Here is a 24,552-nt window from a genome sequence, read left to right as displayed (position 1 = left end):
CTGAATGCTACTGACGTTACTGATGGGAACAATAATTAAAGATTTTGCACAACATCAACAAAGTTCAAAGACAGTGTTACTGGGTAGGTCTCTCATTGATAAATAAACAAAAGTATTTGTGTATTTAAAAAAAAAATACTTAATAGAGAGTAAGTGTAAAGGAATAGCTATAAAATATTGATTAAATAGATCTGACAAATGGGTTTCCCAGCATCATGCAGTATTGGCTACTCTCTGTGAAGAGATGTTCATTTGACTACCTAAATACTGAAAAAACAAATGTCATTTTTGTAAATGTAATGAGCTTGGAAAGAATGAGAAGGAAGTGTAATCCAAGTTGTGCAAGTTTCTACACAATGAATAATCTGTATGACTGTATAAATCCTCAGGCTTAAAAATAAGATTCCACATACTGAGTACAATGAAAATTTTGTTTGCATGTACCTAAATTCTGTAGACTGGAGGCTATATTGCCCTCGAATGTGTGCAAAAAATTACTGGTGATCTTTTAATATGGAGATTGGACTGATCATAAATGGAATTTTCACTTGCCTCTCAACAATAAAAGATACAGGACTCATCTTCCTTGCCATGGAGATACTGGAAATCAAGCTCATATTGTTTATTTTCAGCCTAATGTAGTCTTTCTTGCTCCTGCTTTTTAAGTTATTTATACTCTCAGAATAATATATAGTACACAAAGCTGTATGTGCATAACAGTTCTTACTTAATGCTTTTGATGAATAGCATCGAAGTAACCCTATAAAAGGTATCATTATACCCACTTATAGAGGGAAGATGGAGGCACAGACAGGTAAGTTAACTTTCCCTTGGGGCCTCAGCCCATTGACTGCATATCTAAGAACACAAACCAGGCATCCCAAAGTCCATTCCGGGGTTTTATCAATTCTTTCTCACAATGCTGAATGTGATGACCAAAATATAGAAATCATAATATCAAATTATCACAGAAAAGAGCCATGTTTCAACGCTGGGGAAAAGTTTAAGATGATTCTTGCTTTTAGGGTCAACTTTGGAAAGTTAGGCTTATATTATTGGCTATGTCTCTAAGCTTTCCTCCTTAGGCATAGTAGACATAAATAATATTATTTTTTCAGATGGAAGTGCATATGCTAGTGTCAACCTTACTCCAGTTACTAAGGCAAAAAAGGAGAACACACACACACACAAAATGCACAAGCCAGATAAAATCAACTTCTGTTTATGCATGAGTTGTGACTATCAGCATTGGCAAAGATTTTAAAAAAAACAGACAACTAGCACTAGGTTATGAAAGAGGGAGCATTAATTTTACTCTTTCTTCTGCTGCACGCACCACATTTCACTTACGTCCTTTTGACTTCACTCCCAAGCAGAAAATTGTTCTACCTTAAGTATGGAAGTTATTATAATTCCTTCCTTCAGATTCAGGCATCCAAATAAATGAAATTTCAACAGTGCTTAGCATCAAGGAGCTTTTAGGCTCTAAGGCTAGTGGAACTGCTCAGGATTAAAAGTGGTAAAAACAGGCTTAACTGTCTGGAATAATGTAGGCAAAATATCATGCCACTTTTATGTGAAGTAATTTGACAGTGAAGCAATAATATTGAGCCTTACATTGTACCTAATCAAGGCTAAGTTATAGCATCATATCAAACCTTTATTAAACTCATCTTTGGAAAACAATTCTCACAGAAGTTGATTCACTCTATCAATAACACTTTAGTCACAGCAGATGCAGCTCTGCTGTAAACAACTCGCTAATTGTATTTCTCAGTCTTTATGGTGGGAGACGTGCTGATGGGTTTAAGCATGTCATTACAACTGAAAAGTTCCTTGTGAGAAACAAAAGCTCACAAATAAACTATGATCTCCAGATAAATTGTAGCTGCCCCCCATACATACCCACAGCCCTTTTGCTTCTTTCTGAGAGTCTGCATGGGAGATGAGCAACATCCATTATCAATACAAGCATGCAGTAGAGAAATGTTCCATCCTCTGGAAGATCAAGTGCTTGCATAACGGAAACAGAGCTGCAATTTGACAGCTTAGCATACAGGAAATCACACATTCATTATGTTTTCTACAAGCGTCTATAACCACTGATTCATTGTATATGCTGGTTTTGGTATAGCATGACAAGACATAATATTTAAATTAGGCATCAGTGCAGAAAGTTACAGATACATCTTCAAAACAGCTGGACTTAACAAATTGCCTAAATTCACAATATTTTGTATTTTATCTATATACATTTCATTTAAAAAGTAATGTGCTGTCTATAGGAGCATAGTAAGCATTTCACTGTATAAATAAAGTAACCCTTAAATGTTCTTCATAAAACTTACCAAACCATTGAAGTGCTTGCAGTAAATTCTCTCTATATAATTATCTGATTTATTTTGAAACTGTTATTGGATAAACTACATGTCTATATGATTTATCTGCCATTAAACTGTCCTGGTTTCAGCTGGAATGAAGTTAATTTTCTTCCCAGTAGCTGGTATAGTACGTTGTTTTGGATTTAAGATGAGAAAAATGTTGGTAACACACTGATGTTTTAGTTGTTGCTAAGCAGTGCTTATATTATGTCAAGGACTTTTCAGCTTCTCATACTGCCCTGCCAGCAGAGGCCGGGAGGACACAAGAAGCTGGGAGGGGACACAGCACGGACAGTTGACCCAAAAAAAGCCAAAGGAGTATTACATACCATGTGACAACATGCCCAGTATATACACTGAGAGGAGTTGGCTCGGGGACACGATGGCTTGGGTATTGGCTGGGCATTAGTCAGTGGGTGGTGAGCAACTGTATTGTGCATCTGTACTGTGCATCACTTCTTTTGTATATTCTCGTGTTATTAATAATAATATTAATTTTTTCCTTTCCTTTTCTGTCCTATGAGTTCATCCTTATATAGCTGTATTTCCAGACAACGATATTAATTTTAAACTGGAACACCACTGTACCAAGGACACTGTGAAACACTGTTGCCATCTACACAATTTAGTAGTGAAGAAATTTGGTGACTGTTTGGTGCCTTATTTCACAATAATATTTTAGGCAGCAGTTTTAGGAACCTTACTGCTAGAATAATTATGTGGTTTATGGCACCTTCCTACATTTTTTTCCTTTCTAAGTATATTTTCTCAAAGGAATACCTTTTTCCTCTGTTATGGTTCTCTAGCAAAAGTGGATTTTGTTGAAATTAATAAAACAAGGCATTTTTTGAAAACTATGCACAACATTCAGAATGTTTTAAGTAGTATTCAGAACAATTCTGCTTAAGCATAAAAAACCAGCTCCTAGGAGGACTCATTTTCACTCATCCATATTTCCACTACCTCACCACGTAACTTTGTGAATATATCACAGGTCCACTATATTCTGTAAATTTACATTTGCCTCAGGCATAAATTATTTCTCTCCACAAAACATCCTACTTCTCCTGCCCAACCACCCTTTGAACAGCCTAACATTCATTAAAGAAAGTAAAAATAAAGAAATAGTTCATATAGTACTGGAATACAGCCAGTTTTTCTAGGTCAGCAGAAATCTTAGTTGATACAAATATTTCCTTCCTATGATGACCCTATTTAAAGCTTAGATTTTTTCTTATAAATGCTAATTAGTGTTCTGAGCTATCAAAGAGAAATGACTAGAGGAAAGTTGCTAAGAGAATAACTCCTAGGGCAAAGCTAAAAGAAAGCATTTTCATACATTTTAAGTGTGAAAGAAGCACAGGCAATCACTTTTTTTATATGGACCCTTGCAAGGGGTCCTTGTGCCTCAAAGTATAGCTCTGTTTACTAAACTTCTCTTTAAATTCCTATGCAAGTTGTTTCATCTGCTTTTTCACAATATAATTTCAATTTCCATGGCAGTTGTATTTTTGAGAACTTTACATAAATTCTGGTGTTTACATTTGTATACATGAAGTGTAATTCAGAGAGATGACACCCTAGGACTTAAGTGTAGGCATGTGCACACCTGCTCATATGGACAGTAGACAATCATTTGAACCACGGTGTACTGGGTCTGGCTGAGCCAGAATTGGTTTCCCCTATAGCAGCCCTCATGGTGCTGTGTTTTATGTTGGGAGCTGGCAGGGTGTTGGTAGCACCCTGGTGTTGTGGCTACTGCTGAGCAGGGCTTACACAGCACCAAGGCTCTTTCTGACATTCCCGCCCTCAGTGGAACGGGGTGGGCAAGATCTTGGAAGGGGACACAGCCAGGACAGCTGACCCGAACTGACCAAAGGGATATTCCAGACCATGTGACGTCTGCTCAGTATAAAGCTGGGAGAAAGGAGGAAGGGGGTGGGGTCACCCTTAGTCCTCCGAGGCAACCACTACGTGTATCGTAGCCCCCTGCCCTGAGAAAGCCCCACATCGCCTCTTCATGGGAAGTAGAGAATAAATCTGTTTGGGTTTTTTTTTTTGCTTCCAGGTGCAGACCTTTGCTTTGCTTTGTTTATATTAAAACTGCTTTTGTTTTACCCACAATGGTTGGGTTTTTTTTCCCTATCTTATTTTCTTTCCCCTCTTTGCCCTGTTGAGAAAAAAAAGGGGAAGGAGAGGAAGTGATAGAGCGACTTGGTGGGTACCTGGCATTTCGCCAAGGTCAAATCACCACACATGGCTAGACAAGAAAAAAACAGGAAAGCTGGGCACATCACACAACAGAGCATGGCACAGAGATCCCCAATGTAGCACATACCCGAAGCGAGTATGTATAACCACATGTGCCAAAAGCAGTAATGCTGTTGGCACTGTGTTCAGCCTTCCCATGCAGCAGCAAATCAAAACTAGTCTAGTTTACATCAGCTGGACTATGTGGTATGTCTCTCTGATCATTAGTATCACTCCTTGAGACAGCCTTAATGGAATATATTTCAGTCAACCTATCACCGTACAAGATTGTTTTCACTAGACCAGCATTTATGATAGTCTTTCTGTAAATGGGAATCTGCACTAACCATAGGGGAGCAGCTTTACTAAAAAGGTCTGAAAAGCCTTGACACCTGCTTCCCACTCTGCTACCGGCTTCCTAGGTGACATTACACAAATTACTTAATCACTACTATTTCCTTCATTTGGAAAATAAGAAAATAATATTAGTTTTCTGGGGACAGCATACAATAAATCAAAATGTTAAACACAGTCATTGAGTATACAGACATGAACGGTTAGTAGATACTTCTCTGAGGCAAAACACTGACAGGAAAAGGTCACATAGTTTTTACTCGGGCAAAAGGTCACACAGTTTTTACTCAGGCAAATGATCCCTTAAGTTTCATATACAACGAAGCCTGAAGTTGATAAAAACTTTCCCAAACTTCAGGATAATTTACTAAGCAGTAGTAAAATATGCAGAATACAGCTCAGCATAAGATACCACCTATAAATAACTATGGTTGTAAAAAGACCTTGCCTTTAATTTGCTCATTTGAAGGTCTATCCTTTTCACTCATTAATCTTTTGCTCAGTATTACTGTAATCTTGGGAAATACAGTAGTTGAGAGATAAACAAGGGAAACAGGATAAACTATCAAACACACACACACACAAAACAAAACAAAAATCCAACTTCCAAATAAAGGAATAATAAATTAGACAAAGCAGAATGGTTTTATTGTATATACAACCTTTAAGGCAATATAAGTGTTATGCATTTGTTTGGCAAATATATATTGTATTAAAATTCATTAAAACAATTACAATGACATTTCCCTTCATCTGTACTGCACAGCTTACTGTCTTATCCATGACTATACATTTTAAACTAACTTCTGTAAACAAAATATCTGTGAAAAAGGATAAAAATCGGTTCAGTTTGCAAATTAAATAACTCTTAATACCAATTATCAGTTGCCATGGTAAGAACAGAGACTCAAGAAATACATACTCTGCTTATTTAGCATACACAGTATCTTCCCAGAAAGGCACACATAGAGAAAGTTAAACGTAGGAAGACAATACCAAGGTCAGGTACTCATCCTACTGGCATTTATACATTGCCATTAAAGTTACATGCGAACACAATTAATTATTCTTGGATGCCTCCCTTTCCTTTTTTTTTAAAGCAAATAATTGGAAAGTTTTATTGTAGTGAAAAATTTCTTCCATGGTAATGAGAGAAAAATAGTTTGAAATAATGTGGTTTTCCTTGCGGTATTAGGTTAGCCACTGTCATTGTTATTTTTTTTTTTAATTTATTCCAAAGTTTTAAACTATAAAACTTTAAAAAATTAATCCATGGTGATTCAAATACAACCATTCCAGAGGTGTCAGAAGTTCTGCTGAAATACTTTTATACGTCTTTTATAGGTTTCTAATCAAAAGTTTTTCTTGGCTGGAAACATAAGGTCATTTTTCATTTAGCTACCAAGCTCTGAGAATGTAAATGTTGAGTCCTTCATTAACACAGGTGTTAAAAATAACACATGTATACAGATGTTTGCTTTAATACTTTCTCAAGGTTCAGGAAAGCAGTTATAGGAATTTTAGAAACATACGTAAACTTGTCAGCAGAAATGAGGTCCAAAAATGAGAAATCTTCCTTAAAATGAATTCATACCAACTGCTTGCATTTCTAAATACAAATTTGTAGAAATTCACACCCTTAAAACACACATTACCCACAAAGACTAGCACTGTACCGTGAAACAAGAATAACTTTATAGGAGAACACAGCATGAAAGTAGAGAAACATATCTAAGTAATACATCTAAGTAATATATAAAAATTATATATTCTTCCACAGGAAGAAGCCAAGACTTCTTGTTGAGAAGAGCATGCTCCAAGCAGTTCCCCAAACCAAGTGATCAGAACCCTAGGAAACCAGGAGCACGTATCTGCCATAGTTTTAAACATAATCTAAACAGGTTAAAAATGAAAGAGTTATAAAAAGGCTGTAAATTAATGCAATTACAGTGGCAGAAAGTCTATAATGTTAGATAAAAATCACAAATTTCTATATCCATCTTATTAAAAACAAAATCTCTATGCAGAAAACAGTCTAAAATCACAAATGCAGTGACAACTGTGTAAATACATGTTCACCTTCCCTTGCCTAAAAGCAGATTAAACAAAGCTTGCACGTTTCAGAGGAGCAGATCGAAAGAAAACATGCAAGGGGTCCAATGTGGAGGGTTTTTGTGAGGCAGTACATCTCTGCAGTCCTCACAGTATTTGGTAGTGCCTCCTCTGTACACATATCGTGCTCAGACCTCTTTTCAGAAAGAGGGCAGAACTTGGCCCTGGCAACCCTAAGGAGAATGGGCAGGTAGATCAGTGCCCAAATTTATTTTATAGTATGAATACAGACTTGGAAGTTGCAAAAGTTAAATATGACTCATATGTCCTATGGTGATTCATTGTGTTAAGATGTTTACCACCAAATACTTCATTTAATCATGGTTCTAAGATTCTACACAATTGTAAGATCCTACAGTGAGTGTAGCTCCCATTGCCACATTTTTCAAACACCTAGGACTGTTACTATTACTCTAGAGTTATTAGAGATTATCTTTCCACCACTCCCTCTTGATCTCTGTTGTGTGCTCATGCAAGTCTCTACTCTGGTGAGGGCTAGCAATTCCACAAGTTACAGTTACATTCAGATTTTCTTTCCACCACATAAACCAAATGCGTGGCAGCAGAGAGGAAAAGTCCCATGCTTTAAACATATTACTGCTTGCCACTACAGTAATATTGGACAAAAACAGCAGTACAAATGGGGTTGTTAGCGTCCACATTTCAATTGTCTGAAGAGACTCCAGAGCATACCTGAATCTAATTATATCAGTAATGTGAATTTTGTTTTTAATTTATATGTAACTGATATGATAAAACCTAATTTTCAAGGAACACAAATAGAATAATTTCATATTAAATAATTTTTACTTCTCACTTGAATTAAACCATTCTTTTTTAGAATTACATGGAAGTCTAATTAGAAATTAATTATGTCTCATTATTTTTACTCAGGGTTTCCATTAGAACAACATGGAAATGATCAGTTGCAATGTCTAAGCTTAAGCATATCAATGAAGAGGACCAGGGAATTTTGAGGAAGAATGTTTAGCACAGGCAAGAAATTCCAGTCTGGGAACTGATCCTGCCTCACTCCTACAGAAAGGAATTGTCTCTCCAGGAAGGAGCAACAGGTAACAAAGTGGGAGAAAATAAAATTAAGAAGGAAGAGAAATAGGAAACTTTTTATTAAGAAAAAGAGGAAAGAAAGAAACCAGGTGCCCAGAACAGTAATAAAAATCTCACCCTATACCTGGTTGAGAACTGCAAACATTAGAGGGAGAAACAGAAAAAGATCCTTTCATCTGTCCAGTCCACTGCAAACAGGAGGATGAATTATTTTTTTCACTTTCCCTTGAAAATCTTCTATTCTGTTGAACTGTTAAGGTTTCCTTCCCTTTTCTTTAGTCTAAACAGTGTTTCCTGTCTTTCCGAACAAGTAATATTTTCTGCTCTCTTCTGCAGTCTCTCCAAGTAGTACATAATTTTTTTAATGTGAGACTGCAAAAACCACTTGCAACACAACGTCTTTGGTTTTCCCCCAAAAGACAGGATTAGCTCCTCCTCTAGAAATGATTCACACCTCTGACCTACTGAGTCTTAAAGAAAATCCGAAAGTGAGATCAGGCTCAACATGTTCACTCTGGTACACAAACATTGGGTACATTTTGCTGAGCATTACCTGGACAAACATATTTTTCATTTCCTTGTCGTAAGCCCTGCCTCTTAACCTGGAGGGGAGATGGCAGGAAAGGACAGCCAAAGGACATTCACAGGGAAAAAGAAGATGAAATCTCCTCTTCTGTTGAACACTTCCCCATTTTCTCTACACTCACTCACAGCTTTACTCAAAAAGATTCATTAAAACCAGACTCTAGTTCAGGAATCAGTTAAGTTTTTTCCTTCATTATATGTCAGGTATTAGTATTTCACAGAACAATAATTTTTGTCTACTTATTTACACCCTATGGTTCCTGACCACTGAAGGTTTTGACATAAGCAGACTAAAACATTATTGTAATCCTCTAAACTTAAACCATTTTCTCTTGTACTGAAGATTAACTGTATCACATTTTAATCACAGCAAGGAAATACATGTAATATTAGAGTCTAAAAAAGAGAGGCTTAAAATGTTCTCATATTCTTATCACTGCCTTAAAATACATATTGTCAGGAGACTGGATCCTACTCTAGGTACCACCTTCAGCTCCTCACATGTGCCATTTCCAACCAGCTAGACTAGATTCTTTACAGACCATTTTGCTTAGCTGTACAGTGGGACTACATTCCCCAGCTGTCCTTGAAGAGCACTTGACATACAGAGATTAAAGTAAATGCTTGGTACAATTATAATAAACAAAATATCTACCACACCCCTAGTGAAAAAAGAGACATGCCAGTCTGAAGCCTATGTTTCACACATGCATGCTCCTCTGTGAAACTCTTCCAATTATTTCTAACACATATATATTTCTTATGCATACCACAGGCTGACATGCAAAAGCTTGTACTCAAATCAATACTGCTGAGTTCGTACAAGCTCAGAGATAGTTTTTAATGGTTAGAAGAGTTGCTAGGATATTAAAGTTAAAAAATAAAGTATTTTTTTGATTCTTTAAAAAGTCTTCTAAATCCAGCTTTTAATAAGCACTACAAAGCCTGTGATGGAAACATTAAGAAAACCAAGACAACTTGAAGTCATTTAATTTAGATTTTGAACTACTATTCCTGTCCAGCTACTGCAGAAAAACTACCTCTATACTGTACTCAGTCAGGATAATGGTAGCCTATGCCTTCCACTCAAGTTGTACTAGAAGATACATAGACTGATTCTGCACCTCTATTTCATATTCCTATTTTCTTTTTTTGAGAAAACTTTGTATTTTCTCAATGGTTTATCACAATAATAGTTATCCTTAAAAGAAAAAATACATGGTATTGGCTATGAAAAATGTGGGTTTGCTGTCACTTGGATAGTTCGGAGTCTCTGTAAATCTTCGAATAGAGAAATGCTACAGGATCAGCTCTTCACAGGATTTTGCAAATTGTAACTTGTGTGAAAAGACCCTCATCCACACATTTCTACCGAAGTCCAAAGATCTGCCCTCATTACTCCAGGTAACACATAAGGGTTATAAAGCATCTTTCTATGCATGCCAGGTGCAAATAGTTATTAGAACAAGTGATGAGCTGAGTGATTTAAACAGAAGGAAAAAGGAACTAGACCAGACACAGTCTGAAAAGTAAATCATTAACACAAGCACTTTCTGTAGGTGAGCATATCATTCTGTAACAAGCTGAATTCTGATTCTTAAAATCAACAGAGCAGAACAGAGGGTGTCGTACTAATGACTCTATTTACTTACGTTATAATCATACTTATTCACATATGATTAATGACTAAGTATACAGTGAATCTATAAAAAACAAGGACGTACAGTACCAGGCAGTGTTCCTGCTTCATTGCTATCTTGGAGCCTATTATACTTGGTATCAGTTTGATTGGATGGTTTCTCTCAATTCTCCAAAACAGAATAAGAGTTAACTATAACAATTTCATTTACTGAGCTGTTACTTTTACTCTAGGAAAGCTATTATTTTCATCACAACAGAACTTGAAGACTTTTATCAAAATGTATTGTGGAGATTATGTGAGTATAATGATCTGTTTTTTGAAATATTTCAAAACTTTTCACTGCTTTTGAATTGTCATCACACATGTTGGGACCCATTTCCCTCCACTGATTGAAATTAATCTCAAGTAAAGTTAATTTATTTGTGAATTGGGTCTAATTCTGGAGTCTCTTACAGTAGATATGAAATGTCTGAAATGAAGATTAAAATATAAAGCATTATCAGTTTCAGACTCATAATTTTAGACTTTTCAAGAGAAAATAACTTGTCTTTTATCTCTCTGTGAGACTCTGTGGGTTTTCTGTACTTACACAAGCTTGAATACTATCACCTAATTATATTAAAAACGTGAATTTTTCAGAAGATACCGATTCATGGCACTATTTTGGTGGTTTATATTTTCACAAGACAGTCTGTAACTGCATAAAGTAATGGAATAGCTTTAGCATTTATAAACATTTGGTTTTGTTCACAAAGTGAGAAATATTTTAAAGCAAAGAAATGCTACCTTTAAAAGGGTCATGACATCAGAAAAGCTATCAATTATTGTTCCCCAACAATAAATTGTAGCAATATATTAAGTGGTTTCATTAGTGCTCTTCAAGAAAATAAAAGTTCATGCTGCAATTTTAATTCTCTAATTTGAAAGCTATTATAGTTATTATTTCATGACAGCAAAATATGAAATTGCTTTTGGCACCTGGCATCCTGATAATTAAGTTCACTAAGGACTGTCATATTCTTTTAATTATTATTAATAGGAATAATGATTCATTTCTCTCAAATGCATTTTGCATGTGCTTTCCCAGTAATTTACAGATCAATACAGAATTTTCTAAAAGATTAACATTTTTTTCCTTACTTATTTGAAAATATAATTGCACTAATTATTCCAATCTCATCACTAAAGTATTTCTTCCTTAAAATTACACTGCATATATCTGTTTTTCTAAAGTAATAGGTATTGCATGGGGTTTACTAATGTATTTGATTGCCTGCAATTTGGGATCTTGCAATACTTCATCAGATCAGTTAAAAATTGAAAAGGGATTTTTTTTCTTTGTTTCTTATTTTCTCTTTTAATTACTATGCTATTAATCTATTCCTCATAATTAAAGGAAGACAAGAAGCTTATCTCCATCTGACAGTTAGTAGATCCATTTCAATTGGAAAAGTCAGGAAATTCAGTTTCTTCTACTGATTTACTGAGACCAATTGTATTTAAATAACTGACACTGTATCTGCATATCGTATGTTGCCTGATACTAACAGTAGTACATTATAAAATAACTTCTAGAAGAAATTCTTTTGCTTTTAAGTCACTAAAATTGGTAATTATTATATTTGTAATAATATTGGTATCGTTTAATAGTATTATCAAAAAAATCTAATAGATTACACATTAATGCTTAACTGTTGAAGATGTTTACACCATTTTAGGCTTAACTTAATGTAATCGTCTGTGTTAGTCAGCCTTTAGGAGCAGAACTAGAGCAGAGAGGGAACTTGAGTTCCTAATTTTGATCTTCTGAATTTCACCAAAATACTCCAAAACAAACAGTGTGAATACCACCCCTCTATTCCCTCTGCTTCTAAACATATAAGGACACACTGATTAGCCCTTTTTTCTTTTTTTTCTTTTTTTTTGGTAATCACAGAAGTAAGAGAGCAGATAAGCAACTGTAGACAATATCAGTCTCAGGCAAGACATCAAAACTTGATTATAGGCTTTCTCTGAAAAGTATTGTAATGGATTCTCAGGTTGAGTATATTTTTATTCTTTATTCGCATTTCCATGTGTTGTGGGGTGGGAAGGGAGAGAAATTAGAGGGTTTTATCAACTAGCACACTAGATCCTAACCAGTGAAGCAGACTTCCCTGTTGAGGCATCCAGAGAAGGGGGACATGTAGTGCAGATCCCACACAAACGTTTTCCCCTGGATGTCTGGTTCCTCAAGATAAAGTTGGTCATGGAGCAGTGTCAGCTTTCTCAGATGAGACTCAACAACAAAAGAGAAGAAAAATTACTTTCTATCAAAACACAAACAAGAAAGCAGGGCTTACACAGGACTGAGTGGTGAGGCTGTCACATTTCCTGTCTACTCTTCTTAAACACAACCTTAGATTGCAAACAAGTCTTAAAAGCACACTTTAGACTTAGACATATTTAAAAGAATCCCAAAACATTAATATACCATTAATTCAGAAGCACAAGAAAAATTAAAAAAAAAAAAATAGTATTACTTTCAAGATTTACTTGGTTCTTTAAGATTATCTCCTTTATATTTTATGTTATCCATATTAATAATTACATATGTTATATATGAACAACTGGATAGGATGGAGTCCCCCAAGATCAAGAATGAGGTGTACAAAATGTTAACAGCAGCATTTCTGCCAAATTCAGCAATGCAGGGCAACATCATTCTCACAGATTACATGCAGATAATGGCTACCCACAGTACCACAGAGGTAAAACTAACAGAAATTAGGTAAAATGGCATCTGTGACCTCCTAAAGTAGATATACAGGGAAAGATGGGAAGCTTTGGAAAAAGAATTCTCTATGTTTAAAAGTACCCCTTCCATTAATATATTATTAATGAAGTGTAACAGATATAATAAACTCAGTAAATCAAAATATTCCTGAAATTTTATTTAATAAAGTTGCACACAAAGGATATATTTGCAAAAGTATAGCTAGCTTATAGCATGTAGTTAGCCAATAAAGCAAGTAGTTTATTTTTGTAGATATTCCCTATGGGAAACATTCAGACTAAGGATTCTGATTGTTTGTTATCAGCAGAATGACTTACTGAACAAATATTATTAGAAGGTTGTTCATACTTTAGATTTTTTTTTCCATCACAAGATTGAATTGCCCGAACTTTACACATCATAATTTGATAAAAGCAGCCTCATTCCTACTGATACTTTTGTTGAACTGCTTATGGCTTTGGTCAGGAAAATCTGTAACTTCCTCATTCTTGCAGGTAGAGAAGGAAGAGTGCAAGTATCACTTTTCAGACTTACAATAAATTTTACAGTCCCTTTCCAATCTCTCATGTTTTGATTCATTTCATTAACACTACATAAACCTCTTCTGTCTGCACAGCTGTTTTGGAACCAGTTCCTTTCAAAAGAGTTAAATGCAGGTGTGGAAACACAGAGAGATATGTATAAAGTGTCCACTTGGACCACCTCTGTGCAAAAAGATCTGTGGTTTTGTAGATGAGGGTATCTTGATATCAGAAAGAGAATTAAAATCTTTAAAGTAAAAAATCACTGAATCACCTGTGAAGATTTGTTTGGCTTACCTTTACATGCTTTGATACTGTGTGGGAAGAAAGCAAAATATTGTTAATTTTCTTCCTTCTGAATAACAGATATCTTTTTGTAAGAATGCTGCAGAAGAAAGACAGTATGAAAACCATTTATTTGTGCTCACATACAGCATCTGGTCTAAACTGACTCATATAAAGGCCAAATAGCTCTTGGAAATAACTTTCCTCATCTGCTCTTTGAAGCCATTTTCTTTCTAATGCAGAAAGCCCTGCCATGCTGAATACTATGCTTCCAAAGAGTGCTCCATCAAAATGGTGTGTATGTGATGAGGGATGCTAGAATCCAGATATCAAAATTAAAACAGTTTCTTATATTGTGGAGTTCATGTTCTTTCAGTGACCATATGGAGCATTTCCCCTCTGATTTCTTCAGAAAATTTGTATTTCTATGTATTTGTCCATCCATCTGTCCCTACCAGTTACTCTGAATTTCATAGTGAATTTCTATGATATTTAGCAGAGGAACGGCAATCTCTTCTGAAGTTTTGTGAAAACACTGTTCAGTGGAGATCAGGAAACCAAAGTCTTTATCCAGTTAAAAAAATACAGCAGTTTGAACTCCACAGTCATTTATTCTGTTGGCTTAGCATTAGGGAAGCAGTACATGCATACGTTGGACCCAGTCACAGGACAAATCATCTTTTACTTAGCTGGTGGTTAAGTCAGAAGGGACCTGATGGATTATGAATGTAGATGGGCATTCAAGGAACAAAGAGGGGAAATTAACTGCTGTTGTTGTGGCTGGAGGAAGCAAGTAGGAATATAAAGTCAAAAGAATATGGAAGAAACCAGTTGTTAATAGCTGCAATGCTCACAGAACAACTTGTATCACAAAACTATGTATTTTAAAACAATACACCATCCTAATATCCACAAAATCCACATTCCTGCACCCAAACTGATTAACTGAAAGTGTCATTGTTTGGCCAGCAAACACTGCACTTGTGAGGATGGGTTATTTCTGAGTGCAGACAACATGAAGAAAAAGTTTAGTGTTACTGTATCCTGTCCACTGTACCTAATGAATATATCTAAATCTATGCAAATCTGGGAAGAGCCACAGAATGCATGAGTTTTCACAAGGTTCATCATGAAGATTTTGGGAACATGCCGTGTATTAGTAATGAGGATACTTGAGGATAAGTAGGTAAAACAGGAGTTAGGAGATTATCTAAATTTAACCATCATCTTGTGTAAAACAAAACTTTACTGACAAAGTAATGTACATTTGATGAAGTTACGTACATTTACACCATTTAAGGACCATGCCTATATTTCTTCATGCTTTTTAGATCAATATTTCTTTAAAGTAATATTTAAGTATCTCCTCCCTTTAAAAAAAAATAAATTAATTTCTGTACTTACCATGAAAGAGCTGAGTAATGAACTATATGCACTGACTCTTATCTGTTTCCAGATGCTTAGAAGTTCAGCTCTGTAGTTTCAATGTATGCTAATGTCACTTTGGAAAGGTGTAACTACATTCAGATACTGGTGAAATAGTGAACACCTTACTTACTATGGGATCCACTCTAGGTTATTATAAATAAAACCTATTCAGGGAATCTTTCTGTTTAATGTGATTGATTTATGATAAACTGGCTTGCTGTAGCTTCCACACAGACATTACAGTTAGGCTCACTTAATATCCATAAGAAACAACTTTATTTTCTGTGCAAGCATCAAAGACTGTCACACCCAATAGTCAAATGTCTCCACGCTGATTATACCTTTGCTAATTTCCCTTGGAAATGCATAAATAAATTGCACATGAAGTTCACGGTGGTGTTATACTGACAATGTACACAATTCTTACCAGCCTGATAACTCAAATAGTCACATTATGTACAGTGGACACCAGTCAAGTTTTGTGCCTAATCCTGAAAAAAGTTTAGAATTCTTCAAAGTATATTTATGGAATTGGTGTATACCCTACAGGATTGACCCCCAGAGCATAATGCAAGTTTCTTTATCACTCAATGCCACGTCACTGAGGCCAATGAGTGTTTGATAATATTTACTTATTTTTAAAATGTTGTTGAAGAAATTCCTGTTAAATTATGACTTTGAGAAAAATTATAGATTCAGACAAAGGTGGTTAGATATTTGCCCAGTTCAGTTTCTAAAACCTCTGATGGCAGAGACTCCACAATCTGACAACTTCTTCTACTGCTTGGTTATCCTCACAGCAAAAGATGCCTTTTTCACATCCAGCCAGAACATTCCTTGCTTTGCTTTATGACTGTTGCCTTTCATTCTTCATGGACCTCAGTAAAAAGCCTGGCTCCATTGTCTTGATGCTCTTCCCATAGGTACTGCAGAGCAGCTGTTGGGTCCCCCAAAGCTGTCTCTTCTCCAGGCTAAGTCCAATTCCCTCACCTTCTCTTCACAGGCCAAGTGCTCCCAGCCTTTTGACCACCTTGGAGACGCTCCACTGTCCATCAACAAGCTGTCCTTGCTTTCCTCATCAAACTGTAAAACAGTTTTACTCACTAAGGGCATGAACCAAACCTCCCTGAAATCAATAAAAAAACCTTCATTTACACTAACCATAAGTTTTGGACAAAATCCTACTACAAAGAACGTTAAGTGATCCAAAGACTTCTCTGCTCTTCTCAACTTTCAGAAAGATTTTTGTTACTTCTGAATCACAGTTTTATTTTACTTGTGTGGGTGGGTTGGAGAGCACTGTATTTAGACAAATGATATTCAGTGAACATACCCCTAACTCTGCCTCTGACATCACCAAGACAACCACAGTGCAACTTTCACTGCTGTGGATTTAGCTTTGCCATGAAGTGTAATTTCTGCTCACAGAAAAGAGCAACATAATGTTCATTTTAAGTGTGAAATTCAGGATCACAAAGTTGATGTGGGCATGAATCTCAGATCTTTTATTCCCCCCCTCCACCATATCTAGCCATCTTCTTGACTTTGTCAGTTTTGTATTTCAGCACCTACGTCAATTAGCTATTTTGTACTCCAGAGAACCACTGAATCACTTTTACTTGAAGAAGGCAGACACAGAGCATACTTGGGTTTAGTCTGGAGAGAAACTGCCTTGAATTTTAGTATTAAGTATACAGTAGCTGGTTACAGATAAATAATTAAAATGGGACTCTTCTGCAGAGGGAAACTTAGATATATTAAACCTGGGGTCACAGAGAGGAATAAGGGCCGGGTCTGCCTTCCTTCCAGACAATGGAAATAGTCCCTGACTCTTTAATATAAGCTGGTGTGGGTCTTAAAATAGCCTAATGATTAAGGACATACAGGACAATTTAGGTATTTTAGCAGATTTTCCTCTTTTAAAAAGTTTCACTGTTTAAATGAATTTCAGCAGACTAAAGCTGAATTAACATTTCGAGTTCTGACCAGAACAGTTTAACTTTAAAAGAGCCTGTTTTTTACAAATCAGAGACACTTATTCAGTCTGTAGATGAAAGGCTGGAATTTAATTTTTAACATTATAAATTATAACCTAGACATGACGAACTACAATTAAACATCTTTAATTGTCAAACTATTTCTTAAGAAAGGGAAAGATGATGTCAGCGCAATCCTAGCCTTTCCCTCCCGCTCTCCTTAAGCCACTGTTCTGCTGATCCTATTCTTCTGAATTCTTTTGTCTTTATTGTGTAGCAGTCTAGTGCTCAAGGTGCACAACGTGCTCTGTACTGACTTTTGTCACAGTTTACTACTGATCTTGTCGGGCGCATCAGTAATTTTTTTTACCTTGCTTCTATCTAGAGTGGCTTCTGATAAAAGCATAGATTGGGTTCACCACCACCACCTTTTTTTTAAGATGATCATCACAGTAATTGATGCTCTGTCTCACAGCAGTTGCCACCTCATGTTTTCTGTTTTGCAGAGAAAGCTGTAGTGATTCTGAAGGTTTTTATTCACTTTGATTTATGATGTGCTCTCTGGTCCTCTAAAATATTTTCAACTAATCTTCAGAAGTTATTGTAATGTGATTGCTCCCTCAAAGCTGTTGGACTCTGATGATGGTACCAGAGCTATGACCTTCCTAATAATTCATCCTGATCGATGGGGAGCTGTTGCTTGAATTACTCAGAACCCTGTTGGACATTTCATTCAGGGTGTTTAAAGGTTTACTCTCTATGTAGGTAGCTTCTTTTCTTTCACATAAATTTCACTTGATATTCAGGATCTTCTGGTGGATATTTGTAAGAATTAGATGCATTTTTAATAATAAACATTAAGTAAGAAAAATCTTGACAGGGGAATGACTTAGCATCCCTGTAGTGACCATCTTAAGGAATGGGAAAGAAAAGTCATGAGATCATACTATTAATTTCTCTGTGATTCTCAGAGCTTAGGGTAGAAAAAATATGTTGTGCAAGCAAAACAGAAATGGCCATAGACACAAAACTGGCTCTCCTGATGTCAGAGTCCAATACTGTCTCACCAGGTTCTTCTAGACATTCCACCCATAGAGGTTGTAATGTATAATATAAAATTTATTTATTTGAAGGTGATTTTACACAGGATTTTAATCTATCAGAGTAGTACAAAATGTACTGGAAACAATACAAAAATACAAATGTAATACTGAGATCTCCATTACCAGTGTCTATGATATAGTCACTGTTATAGTGCTGGGCATCCCCAGTTACCAGGAAGGAATACGTGGGTTGAAGCCAGCCCAAGCCCATTGCTTGCTTTAAAATATTTTGATATTTTTTTAGTATTTATGCTCTGTGTTGGGCTGAGGCATGTGTTCACTCCCCTCATGCTGGTCTGACTAACTCAGGGAGACTGAATGAACTCAGGTATAAACATTTACACCACCAGTTCATCCACTCAACTGTCGATAGCTGTTTATCTAAAACAAAGCCACCTTCTGTCCCCTTTTTGTTGAGATAAAATCAGCTTTCTTCACAGAATCCATGGCCAGTCACATCCTGCTTATTCCTTGAGCTTCATGGGCACACTGCCCTTGCCCAGCTCCTCTGAGCCTTCTTCCATTATAGGAATTTATTGGTCAGTCACAGCTGACTTCAGTAGAAATGAATGAAGTGAAATAGCAGTACGTGTAACTACACTCAGGAGTTCAATCAACCCTAAAAATGCCCTGCTTCAAAACAGGGGAGTAGAAGTTCTCTAACCAAAGATAATGGAAAGGAACAACCTATCCCCATGTAGTTGCCTGTTCCCTGATCAAAATTCAATCTGTTGCAATTTCATTCAGTTACAAAATGCCTCTACTGCTCTGCTCCATCAGTATGTGCAGTGATGAACACTGCTGCTAGGTACACACTTCCTAGGCACGTTTAGGCATCCAAACCCTGTATAATTTTGGGGGGAAATATGATTTTGCACCCTGGGCCCTAGGTTCTGGGAGCAGAGCCCCTGCTTTCCCAAGGTGAGTGTTGTTTTGATGTATTTTCTCATTTTCTTCAGGAATTGTCAAGCAAAAGAATGTTGTAACCTCTGACTCCTCTAAAATATGACAAGACTGTAACAAATCTTTGCAAAACAAAATGCCTGCCACAATCCCCAGACTGATCGTTTTAAGAATTCAGTTATGCTCAACAACTTAAAACTACACCACCTCTTCTGTGCTTTCACTCTCCCCATGAAACTACACCAAAGGGCATTAGAGCAGTCATTTGCTCAGAAAAACAACGCCTCGGATTTCTGCATTGATTTTGAAGCAAGTTTTTTTTCATTCTCACCTTCTGTCATGTCTTGCTCACACTTTCTCAGGCTGCTTTTCTTAGTTTCTCGCAGGCCTGGTTTCTCCTCTTTCATACCTACTTTGTAGCATCTTGTTACCACAGAACAGTAGTGCCACCTGCCATCACGCCACTAGGGTCCCATCCTCTGTAACAGGTGTATGGATTGTCTACATGGGATTTACTTCAGAGAGGCACAGGCAGCACTGCAGCATCCAAGAATCAATCCCTGTCTCCACTGAACTGTCTACCAATAAATAAAAAAAAAAAAAAAAAAAAAAAAAAAAAAAAGGCTACAAGACACGGCAAGTAGTAGGCTATCACTGCATAATCACACCAAATTCAGACCCAAAATTACCAAAGTTCAGCTCTAAAGGTTTGGCCCAGACCTGTTTGTGCCCATATTTCAAAAATTAAATGAAGTAGGTGGAATAAGTTTAGTAAGTAAAAAAACTCCTGAAGATTTGGAAATGAAGAGCATAAAGTGAACCAGGAATGCTTCTGCAGGCTTCTCAAAGACTGAAACTATGAAAGTAGCTGCAGGATAAAACTAACATAGGTTGTGATGGGATAAATCTTCCTCAAGGTTAGACTGTATAAACATCACAAAGTAGCAATGTACTTTCTTCAAGGTACACAATGTTACAACGTGACCTATGCCAGCAGTAAGACATCATTAGTTATGTAGAAATTCTTCCGAGGATCCTGATAGAATGTACGCTCTAAATCTTAGATCTCAGTTCAGAGAACTGTTAAATATTGGCAAAATGCTGAATTTGCTGAGAAACCACACTGAAAATCCAAATGCAACGTACACTGAAAATCCTCATTAAAAATAATACTCTGCAACAAATGTCTCACGTGGGATTGAAGGCAAAGTCTTCACAATGTATATACTATAAGAAAATTTTCATTAAATTTTAAGAGTTTTTCCTTGAACCTTCATATTTAATTTGGTTCTACTTAAAAGAATTGTGTTCTTAATTAGATCCTAGCTAGGAGATAGGCATTTACTAGATCAAGTTTAATCTAATGATGGTGAGCCCCAAATAATGAGATGGTGAATACTTTATAAAAGAGGTGTTCAGCAACTCTGCCGAAATAAGGGAGAATTGAGCACATTCAGAAATCCATTATTTTTCTGAAAGATACATTAAAAAGGCTGTGTTGATATATTTTTTTTTGTGAAAAATTTACAAGCCTACAAATTTGTATATTCAGAACTGGATTTTCCATCACCAATCCCTCCATTAATTTTTGCAAGCATGCATTCATGCAAAGCCCTTCTTTTTGTTTTGACTGCTTCATGAATAAAGATATATATTCAGAAATTACTAATCCTTGTCTCCATTCCGACTGAGAGGTGATATCTACTTCGAAAACCACTTTTACCCATTTTTCGTTCCAAGGACTATGCAGGAATCGACCCTTAAGGTATTCATCAAGTTAGTCACTTATTTCTGACTTTAGTGCATCATAAGTATCATAAATGCTGAAAAGATCAGTGACTTAATGGTTCATTTTGTGACACCATAAACCTGAAAGTGTGAAAGGAAATACTTTGAAATAAGTAATCATTACAGGAATTGAACCTGTTCAAAACTGACACAGAGATGGAGCCAGCACAAGTATTTTAAATCAGATATGAGTACATACACACGTGCTGCATTTCCTCTCCTCCCCACTGCCACACTTCTGACCAGCCAGGGTTATGACAAGTTCAGAGAGCACTTAAACTGGATGACAGATATGCTTATGCCTTCTAACTTCGGTTTGAAGTACAGGCTCAAACTCTTTCAACCTCATATCTCTTACTTGATTCCAACCAACATCTTATGTGTCAGGATTAAAGAGAAGGCAGAGACAGGAAACATTATAATTGGGGGGGTTTACTACAGGTCACCTGACCAGGAAGACCAAATAGATGAGGCCCTCTATAGACAGATAGGAGCATCCTCATGTTCACAAGCCCTGGTCCTCATGAAGGACTCAGCCACCCCCATATCTGTTGGAGGGACAACACATCAGGGCACAAGCGATCCAGGAGGTTCCTGGAATACACTGACAATAACATCCTTCTCCAGGTGAACAGAGGAGACAATGAGGAGAGGTGCTATGCTGGACCTTGTTCTCACCAACAAGGAGGGGATGGTGGGGAGTGTGAAGCCCAAGGGCAGCCTTGGCTGCAGTGATCATGAAATGTTCAAGATCCTGAGGGCAGTGAGGATGGTGCACAGAAGGGTCACTACCCTGCAATTCAGGAGAGCAGACTTTGGCCCCTTCAGGGATCTGATTGGCAGAGTAGCATGGGATAAAGCACTGGAGGGGAGAGGGGTCCAAGAAACCTGGTTGATATTCAAGGATTGACTCCTCCAAGCTCAGGAGCAATGAATCCCGATAAAGAGGAAGTCAGGTACGGCCTCCGGAAGGCCTGCATGGATGAACAAGGAGCTCCTGGATAAACTCAAACACAAAAAGAAAGCCTACAGAGGCTAGAAACAAGGACAGGTAGTTTGGGAGGAATACAGAGAAATTGTCTGAGCAGCTGAGTATCAGGTTAGGAAGGCCAAAGCCCTGTTAGTATTAAATCTGGCCAGGGATGTCAAGGGCAACAAAAAAAGTTCCTGTAGATATGCTGGTGATAAAAGGAAGACGAGGGGAAAAATAGGCCCTCTCCAGAATGAAATGGGTGACTTGGTCACCCAGGATATGGAAAAGGCTGAGGTACTCAAATAATTTTTGCCCCAGTCTTTCCTGGCAAGGGTTCCAGCCCCTCAACCAAAGATGCAGAAGACAAAGGCAGGGACTGGGAGAGTGAAGAACCACCCACTGAAGGAGAAGGTCAGGTTGAGATCTCCTAAGGAACCTGAAGGTGCACAAGTCCATGGGACCTGATGAGATGCATCCTCAGGTCCTGAGAGAACTGGTGGATGAAGTGGCTAAGCCATGATCCATCCAGCTTGAGAAGTTGTGGAATTCCAGTGAAGTTCCCACTGATTGGGAAAGGGAAACATAACCCCCATTTTTAAAAAGGAAGATAAAGAGGACCCAGGGAACTACAGGCCAGTCAGTTTCACTTCTGTGCCCGGCAAGATCATGGAGTGGATCCTCCTGGAAAGTATGCTAGGGCACATGGGCAATAAGGATGTGATTGGTGACAGCCAGCATGGCTCCACAAAGGGCAAATGGTGCCTGACAAATCTGGTGGCCTTCTATGATGGGCTTACAGTGTTGGTGATTAAAGGAAGAGCCACTGACATCATCTACCTGCACTTGAGTAAAGCTTTTGACACTGTCCCACATGACATCCTTGTCTCTAAACTGGAGAGACGTGGGTTTGATGGATGGACCTCTTGGTGGATAACGAATTGGCTGGGTGTCTGCAATGAAAATGGTCAACAGCTCAATGTCCAAGTGGAGAGCAGTGACAAGTGGCATGCCTCAGGGGTCAGTATTGGGACGGATGCTGTTTAACATTTCTATTGGCAACACAGGCAGTGGGATTGAGCACACCCTCAGCAAGTCTGCCGATAACACCAAGCTGTGTGGTGCAGTCAATGCGCTGGAGGGAAGGGATGCCATCCAGAGGGACCCTGACAGGCTTGAGAGGTGGGCCTGTGTAAACATCATGAAGTTCAACAAGGCCAAGTGCAAGGTCCTGCACATGGGTCAGGGCAATCCCAAGCACAAATACAGGCTGGGCTAGGAGTGGATTGAGAGCAGCCCTGCGGAGAAGGACTTGGGGGTATTAGTGAATGGAAAACTGACTATGAGCCAGCAATGTGCACTCGCAGCCCGGAAAGCGTATCCTGAGCTGCATCAAGAGCAGTGTGGGCAGCAGGTCGAGGGACGGAATCCTCCCCCTCTGCTCCACTCTCATGAGACCCCACCTGCAGTGCTGTGTCCAGCTCTGGGGTCCCCAACATAAGAAGGACATGGACCTGCTCAAGCGTGTCCAGAGGAGGGCACAAAGATGATCAGGGGGCTGGGGCACCTCTCCTACAAAGACAGGCTGAGAGAGTTGGGGTTGTTCAGCCTGGACAGAGAAGGCTCAGGGAAACCCTATAGCAGCCTCTTTAAAGGGGGCCTGCAGGAAAGTTGGGGAGGGACTCTTTATCAGGGAGGTAGGGATAGGATGAGGGGTAACAGTTATAAACTGAAAGTGGGTAGATTTAGATTAGATCTTGGGAAGAAATTCTTTACTGTGAGGGTGGTGAGACACTGGATAACGTTGTCCAGAGAGGCTGTCATTGCCCCCTCCCTGGAGGTGTTCAAGGCCAGATTGGACAGGGATTTGAGCAGCCTGGTCTGGTGGAAGGTGTCCCTGCCCATGACAGGGGGGTTGGAGCTAGATGATCTTTAAGGTCCCTTCCAACCCAAACCATTCTATGATTCTGTGATATGACTAATCTGAATTTCAGCATGTACATTAACAAGTGGAGAATGAAGTAAGACTAGTGCTGATAGAAACTGTATGTGTATGTCATTACTTCTGAAGGCACAACATATAAAATGCTTTCAAGTGTATGTAAAGTCAGCAAACAAAGAAATTAATTCATGTAATCAGTGTACCATCCTATTCTATGAAGTATGCATAAAAATACTCCATTTCTATTTATAAAATATATCACATTTTTTCCCTGAAATCTAAATTTCGAGTTAACAGTGTCATTTTAATCAGATATATTGACGAAGATCAGCAATCATTGCAAAAGATAACCTTTATACTTGTTACGTCTGGAAAAGCAGACAGAATCCTCAGCATAGAATCATCAATGAATCTAAAAATGTTAACCAGGGGACAGAGCTTTCAACTTCAGTTATTTTCTTCTGTATA

The sequence above is a fragment of the Athene cunicularia genome (assembly GCF_003259725.1).
Source record: "Athene cunicularia isolate RWA chromosome 4 unlocalized genomic scaffold, athCun1 chr4_part1, whole genome shotgun sequence".
Lineage (NCBI taxonomy): Eukaryota > Metazoa > Chordata > Aves > Strigiformes > Strigidae > Athene > Athene cunicularia.
This window is presented reverse-complemented; position numbering follows the sequence as displayed.